The sequence below is a fragment of the Propithecus coquereli genome, unplaced genomic scaffold (genome assembly GCF_000956105.1).
Source record: "Propithecus coquereli isolate 6110/MARCELLA unplaced genomic scaffold, Pcoq_1.0 Scaffold77, whole genome shotgun sequence".
Classification (NCBI taxonomy): Eukaryota; Metazoa; Chordata; class Mammalia; order Primates; family Indriidae; genus Propithecus; species Propithecus coquereli.
Genome location: NW_012153840.1, coordinates 1,429,638 through 1,436,082, shown reverse-complemented (window position 1 = coordinate 1,436,082; position 6,445 = coordinate 1,429,638).

The window sequence follows — 6,445 nt, the reverse complement described above, 5'->3', positions numbered from 1 at the left end:
ACTTTTCTTTGGTGTGAGTCAACACTTAGACAATTCTCTCACTGAGGGGCAGTGCAGTTTTGAAAAACAACCCAAATTGTGGTTTTCTTGCCTATCTCCCCGTCCCCCATCAGTTAAGAACCATTGATTGGCAACAAGGCCCTCCAGGTTCAGACCCCGCCCCACCCCCAGCCTTGACCCTCCCCGCCACCGCCACCGGGCCCCTGCCCTCTGCCTTCAGCCAGACTGGCCTTTCTTCAGCTTCTGAGCCTCCCTCCTGCTGTTCCCCCCACCTCCAACATCCTTCCTCATCCTTCAAGTCTCAGCTCAGACACCACCTCCAGGAAGCCTCCCCTGACTCTTCCCCAGGCTGAGCACATTGCTCTTTCTCTGGTCCCGAAGTCCCCATGTTGTCATATCACAGCATCTCTCTTTTGTGTGTTCTGAATGTTTCCTGGGAGGCCTCTGAGGCCACCACCTGGGCCGCCCCCTCCTTGCTCTCCCCCCAGCACCAAGCACCATTCACTGATCCCACTGATTCCTTCATCAAATATGTGGGGCACCCGCCTGGTGTCGGGTCTGGAGGTCCGAGAGGACAGAAAGCCGGCCTGTCCCCACCCTCCTGGGGCTGCCTCCACCAAGCAGGAGACAGGGTTCGATGACAGTAAGTGCTGCGGCAGGAGAGCCCGCACCGCACCGGCAGAGTCAGAAGTGGCATGAAGGAAAGGTGGTGGGGGCGGGGCGCCTGCAAGGCGGGTGTTAGGGTCACCCTCTCCGAGGATGTGAGGAATGAGCTATAAAGTCACGCCAAGGGCGTGAGGAAGGGCTCCAGGCAGTGAGTGGCACTTAGTAGGCTCTCAGGAATGTGAAATGAGAGGCGGGTGGAGAGGGGCACATGAGGGGGCCCAGGCGCGCTCCCTGGAAGTCCAGCAACAGTTTGAAGCTCAGCGCTGGGGCAAGGGACCAGGTTCGAATCCTGACTCTGCCACTTGCTGGCTGTGGCAAGCCCCTCACTTCTCTGTGCCTTGTGGTCAGGTGACCAGATAAATTATTGTCCAAATATGGACAGAAGGCGAAAGGGGACACTATTACTAATTACACTAGGACAACAGGCCTAAGCCAGAACTGTCTTGGATGAATGGGATATACAGCCCCGGTCCCCCGGCCCATGGGACAGCAGTAGCACCAGCTGATAGAGTCGTTGGGAAGACTGAATGAATTAACCCATGGGAAGCAGTTTGATCAGCACGGGGCATGCCACGTGCCCAGTAATTGTTGGCTATTGCCGTTTTATCTCTCTTTCACATACTCACGCGCGCACACACACACACACACTGCTCAGAGGAGAGGGTCAGCTCAGACACACCTCTGAGCACCATCGGAGCCCCCGCTGCGATCCGTAGCCAAGACAGGAGCATGGGGGTGGAGGGGCTGGTGTGTCCCCACCGGTGGCAGCAGAGGAGGCTCTGCAAAGGTCTCTTGGAGGACGGGGCGGGGGATTTGAGTAGGGTCTGGCAGGGAGGGTGCAGTTTCCGCAGGCAGAAATAACAGGGGAGATGCGTGGGGGGACGGGCGAGGGCTCAGACGGAGAATGGAGGCCCAGTCTGGGGAGCCCGGATAGAGTCGGGGTACGGGGAGGGGTGCAGGGCTTGGGGGAAGCGTGTCAGGCCTGGTCCTGGGGGAGGGCCCCTCCGCCCGGCAGGAGGCCTGGTCAGGCAGCCTCTGGGCCCTGCCAGACCAGTGTGGAAACTGCGTCGGTCTGTCAGGCCGTGAGGCCACTGGGGAATGTGATGAGGCTGCTGAAATGGGGACCAGGCCCAGCGGGAGAAAGGGGGCCCCCTCCCCTGGCAGAGGTGGGATGTGGCTGCAGCTTCCCAGAAACCGGGTCTGGTTCTGCCGACAGAGACTGGCTGACAAGGCTTGGATTGCAAAGCCAGACCTAGAGGGCTGGAGCGTGGCCTGCTCCTGGGCCTCCTGGGGAGAGGGCGCCGGGAGTGGGGGTGTGGGCCCGTGTGGGGGCACCCCGCCTCCCAGCCAGGACATTCTGCCTCGAGCCCACCTCACTACAGATGGACGACCTGAGCCCCAGCGACAGCGAGAGACATGCCCAGGGCACTCAGCCAAGTCAGGGTCTCCCCACTGCTTCCTGAGACGAACCCCCACAGTCCCCAAGTGTCACTCAGCAACAGGCAGTGGGATGAGCCAGCCCTTGTCTCAGATCCCACTCTGTCACCTCCCGGCTGTGGGCCCTTCGTCTCATTACTGCAACCTCACTGAGCCTCAGGTCCCCATCTGTGAAATGGGTATAAGCCCACACACAAGGGTCGTTGTGGTCCTTCAATAAGACAAGGTAGGCCTCAGGCTTGGTGTGGTCCCTGACACATAGTAGGTCTTCGGACATGCTTGGTTGCTCCTCCTCCCCTGCTTGCACGTTCCTCCCGGCCAGCCAGTGGGCGCTAGGACCCCAGCTCCCCTGGGCCCTCGGGTCCCCAAAGCCCAGCCCCTGTCCCCCTCATTTGTTTATTGAGCAAACACTTACTGAGGGCTCACTGGGTGCCAGACGCTGTTCTGAGGAGGAGGCCATCAGGCATGACGCGCAGCGTGGCCAAAGGCTCAGCGAGCCAGGCTGAGGACTCCAGGCCTCACGAGCACACTAATCTACCCTCTGTTCCAGCAGCATCCGTTGTGCCCCAGGCCCCAGCTTAGGCCCCAGGCCACAGCTGGAGCTGAGGGGGCCTGAGTGGGGAGGAGGGGCCGAGAGTTTGCATCCTCTAGGATTTGCTAATGAGTTAGAAATCTCAGCCTGGTGCCGCACACTGTTTTAACTTGCTACCCAGACCCAACACCCTGTAATTGCTGCCTTCCCTCCTTCTGGGCTTCGCTGGGTGCATTGAAGGGCCGCCAAGTCCCCTGCAGCTGAGAGCCCAGAGAGGGCAACAGGCCCACGTCCCAGCTGAGAAGATTGAGGTCAGAGATGAAGGTTCTGCTTGGAGTGGGAACAAGTGGTATCATCAGGCTGCTCATGGTGTGACAGCCAAGGGCTAGGGTGGTGTTGGAGGCGAAGGAGGTTTGTCCTGGTCACATGGGGCCCAAGTGTTGGAGGGGAGACTCAGACCCCACCCTCAGAGGTCTGGAGTCAGGGGAGGGCCAGGCTCTCCTGGAACACTTTCCCCTTACCTGGTTGGACTCCGCTTGGACTTGGCCTCAGCTGTATGGCTCCTCCTCCAGGAAGCCTGCCCAGGTCTTCCAGGCTGAGTCAGGTTCCCCGCTCTGGCTCCTGTAACACCCAGCTCTGCCCCCTCCTAGTCTGGGTCCCACTCTATCACTACTGTTGTCCCCACCAGACCAAGAGCTCCATGAGAGCAGGGGTGGCACGTCCATCTCCACGGCCCAGTACCCGGCCTGGCACAGAGCAGGCAGCCACCACTGAGAGAAGAGACAGAGCGTGGGGCACTGTGGCATTTGGGGACCGTGGGCAGGTTATAACACCTGTTTCCCCAGAACGAGAGCTTCTCAGACCTTATCTAGAGAGGTGGCCACGACGGCAGAGGAGAGAGAGTGGCTCTGTGAGTTACATAACCTCCTCGCCTCAGTGTTCAAACCTGCAGGATGGGAGAATGACAGTGCCCACCTTGAAGGGCCGTTGGAAGGATTAAATGAGTACACACAGGCGAAGCACCTAGAACGGTGGGCGGTGCCCAGCGAACCCCGTGTAAGTGTTTGCTGACGCCCGGTCTTGGACTCCAGCTGAATGTCCTGTGCTCTGGGCTGGTGGTTTTGTTCTCTCACTGATGATAGACTTTGATCGCTTGGTTACGGTGGTGTCTGCCAGGTTTCTCCTCTGTAAAGTCACCTTTCCTTTTTCTTTTTTTTTAACCCTTTCTATACTTCCACACCTCCTTTCTTCGGAGGGGTGACCAGTCCACGCTCAAGGTGGCAGGAAAGTCAGCGTCACCTGCTGGGCGTGGAGAATCCACGGGAATTTCTTGAAATTCGGCAGTTGGGAAGATTTGTCTAGTTTACGTCATTGATTTATCCGTTTATTTATATCAGCATGGACTCGAGTGTGTTTTATACTTTGGATTATGGTCTAATTTGTTATTTGTTTTTTGTTGCTCAACTTGTTCCAGCTTTGGCCGCTGGGAGCCCTTGCTGGTCGGCTCCTGTGTCTGTCTGACACAGCCCCGCCTGTTAAGTTTTTGAGCGCTTCCTCACTCTCTGACATTACAAGATGCAAGATACAAGAACATACAAGATCTTGTATGTTCCCTGCCTCAGCCCTAGAATCGGCCATTTCTCTAAAACGCTCTGGTCCCTTTTATTGGGGAATGGTTTTTAGGAACCAAGACCCAAAGGGCTTGGGCTGGGTGAGCTTATTGCTACACAGGTGCATCTAGGCCCTCTAGGAGACAGATCCGGGTTTGCTTTAATTTAAAAATGAAGTGTCCCACGGCCGGGTGCGGTGGCTCACGCCTGTAATCCTAGCACTCTGGGAGGCCGAGGCGGGCGGATTGTTTGAGCTTAGGAGTTCGAGACCAGCCTGAGCAAGAAGAGTGAGACCCCGTCTCTACTAAAAATAGAAAGAAATTAATCGGCCAACTAAAAATATATAGAAAAAATTAGCCAGGCATGGTGGTGCATGCCTGTAGTCCCAGCTACTCGGGAGGCTGAGGCAGGAGGATCGCTTGAGCCCAGGAGTGAGGTTGCTGTGAGCTAGGCTGATGCCACGGCACTCACTCTAGCCTGGGCAAAAGAGTGAGACTCTGTCTCAAAAAAAAATTAAATAAATAAAGTGTCCCCTCCTGCCAGTTGTGGGGTCCACTGGAGACTGCAGACAGCTGCCCACTGGCCTTTGAGCACCGGACCCCTGTCTAGGGCACACAGGCCCGTGCAACCTCACACGCCCTGAGAAGGGCCCTGTGTCTTTCAGGGATCTCGGGAGCAGAGCACCTGGAGTTACCTCCCCCCTTGCTGAGCCACTTCCTGTGTCCATTCCTGCTCATCCGTGGGGCCACTGGGTGGCTGGGCTGCTTTGGAAACAGGACTCAGGCCTGGCCTCAGTATGCCCTCGAAGCACAGACTGTTGTGGGTTTGCAAGCTGCAGGCTCAGCCCCTGCTGGACCGACAGCTTCGTCAGTGATGGTGACAGTAGCCATAGCCCAGCCACAACTCCGTGGTGGTCACCTGGGCCAGGCCAGGCCAGCATCAGGCACCAGCAAGGCCTGACTCAGCCACCGTGCCCAGCACACCCAGGAGGCCTAGCGCTAACAGGAGGAAGGCCTGGGCAGGTGTGCCCTCACCTCCCCCAGCCTCAGCCCTAGCAGACGCGGGCGTGTCTCACTGCTGCTCAGGGGGCCTGGGCGGGACCCAGAGGGAGCCAGCTCTCCTGCAGCAGCAGGGGCTTGGGGCAAGGCAGGCCGGCCTGGAGTCCCCAGGGCAAGCTGGCACCCTTCTGCCTTTGCCAGCGTCTCCCTCCCATCTCACCACAGCTCCAGGCTGGGAGTCAGGAGGCCCGAATTCCCGGCCTGCCTCTACCAGTGACAACAGTTACGCCACACCCTGCTTAAACCTTCAGTGGCTCCCTATTTCCCTCAAATGAAATCCCCTCTCCTGGTCCTGCCTTACAACGCCCTGGAGACCTCTCCAGCAAACCACGTCATGCCTTAGTAACACCAAATTGCTTGTGGTTCCCTTGCACAACCATGTGGTTTCACACCCCCGCATCTCACCCTACCTGCATCGGCCCCTCCTGCTGCTTCAGTGGTTAATTCCTGCTAGTCCCTGAGGTCTCAGCTCTGGGTCACCTCCTCCAGGAAGCCTTCCTCCTGGGCCCCAGATCCTCTCTGCTCACCTGGTTCACCACTTTCCTAACTTCCACTGTGAATAACTCTAGGCAGCAAGCTGGTATAGTGAAGGCTTGGGTGTGAAATTGGGACTCTGGCTTCCCTCTAGGCCTCTGTCGTGTGACTTTGGGCAACCACCGCACATCTCCGAGCCGCCGTCTTCCTTATTTATGAGAAAAGCATCTCGGGATTCCCAGCCCTGCTTTCACTTCTGGCCTCTGCCCCTAACTCGCTGTGTGGCCTTGAGTAAGCCCAGTCATTGGGTTCAGCCTCAGTTTTCCTGTTCTGTAAAATGGGACCGCCCCCAAAACTCATAACAGAGTGCTGAGGCTCCAACAAGCCAAAACCTGTAAAAAGCTTTTGTCAACTGCAGAGCCTTCCACAGATGGGTGAACAATCTATTTTGTCATGTGGGAGGGAGGCTGGTGGCTACTCTTGCTGTTCTCCTGCCTCCAGAGATCAAAGGTGATCGAGACCTGCTGGCCACAGAGGCTGGGCTTGGTGGGGCCTGTCCCCTGGATCCCTGCCCACCTCCCACCCGCCCCTGCTTCCAGGGTTACATGACGCGTCTGCCTTGCGCAAGCAGCTCTGGTTAAACACTCAGGGGCCAGGGGCGCTCTCCA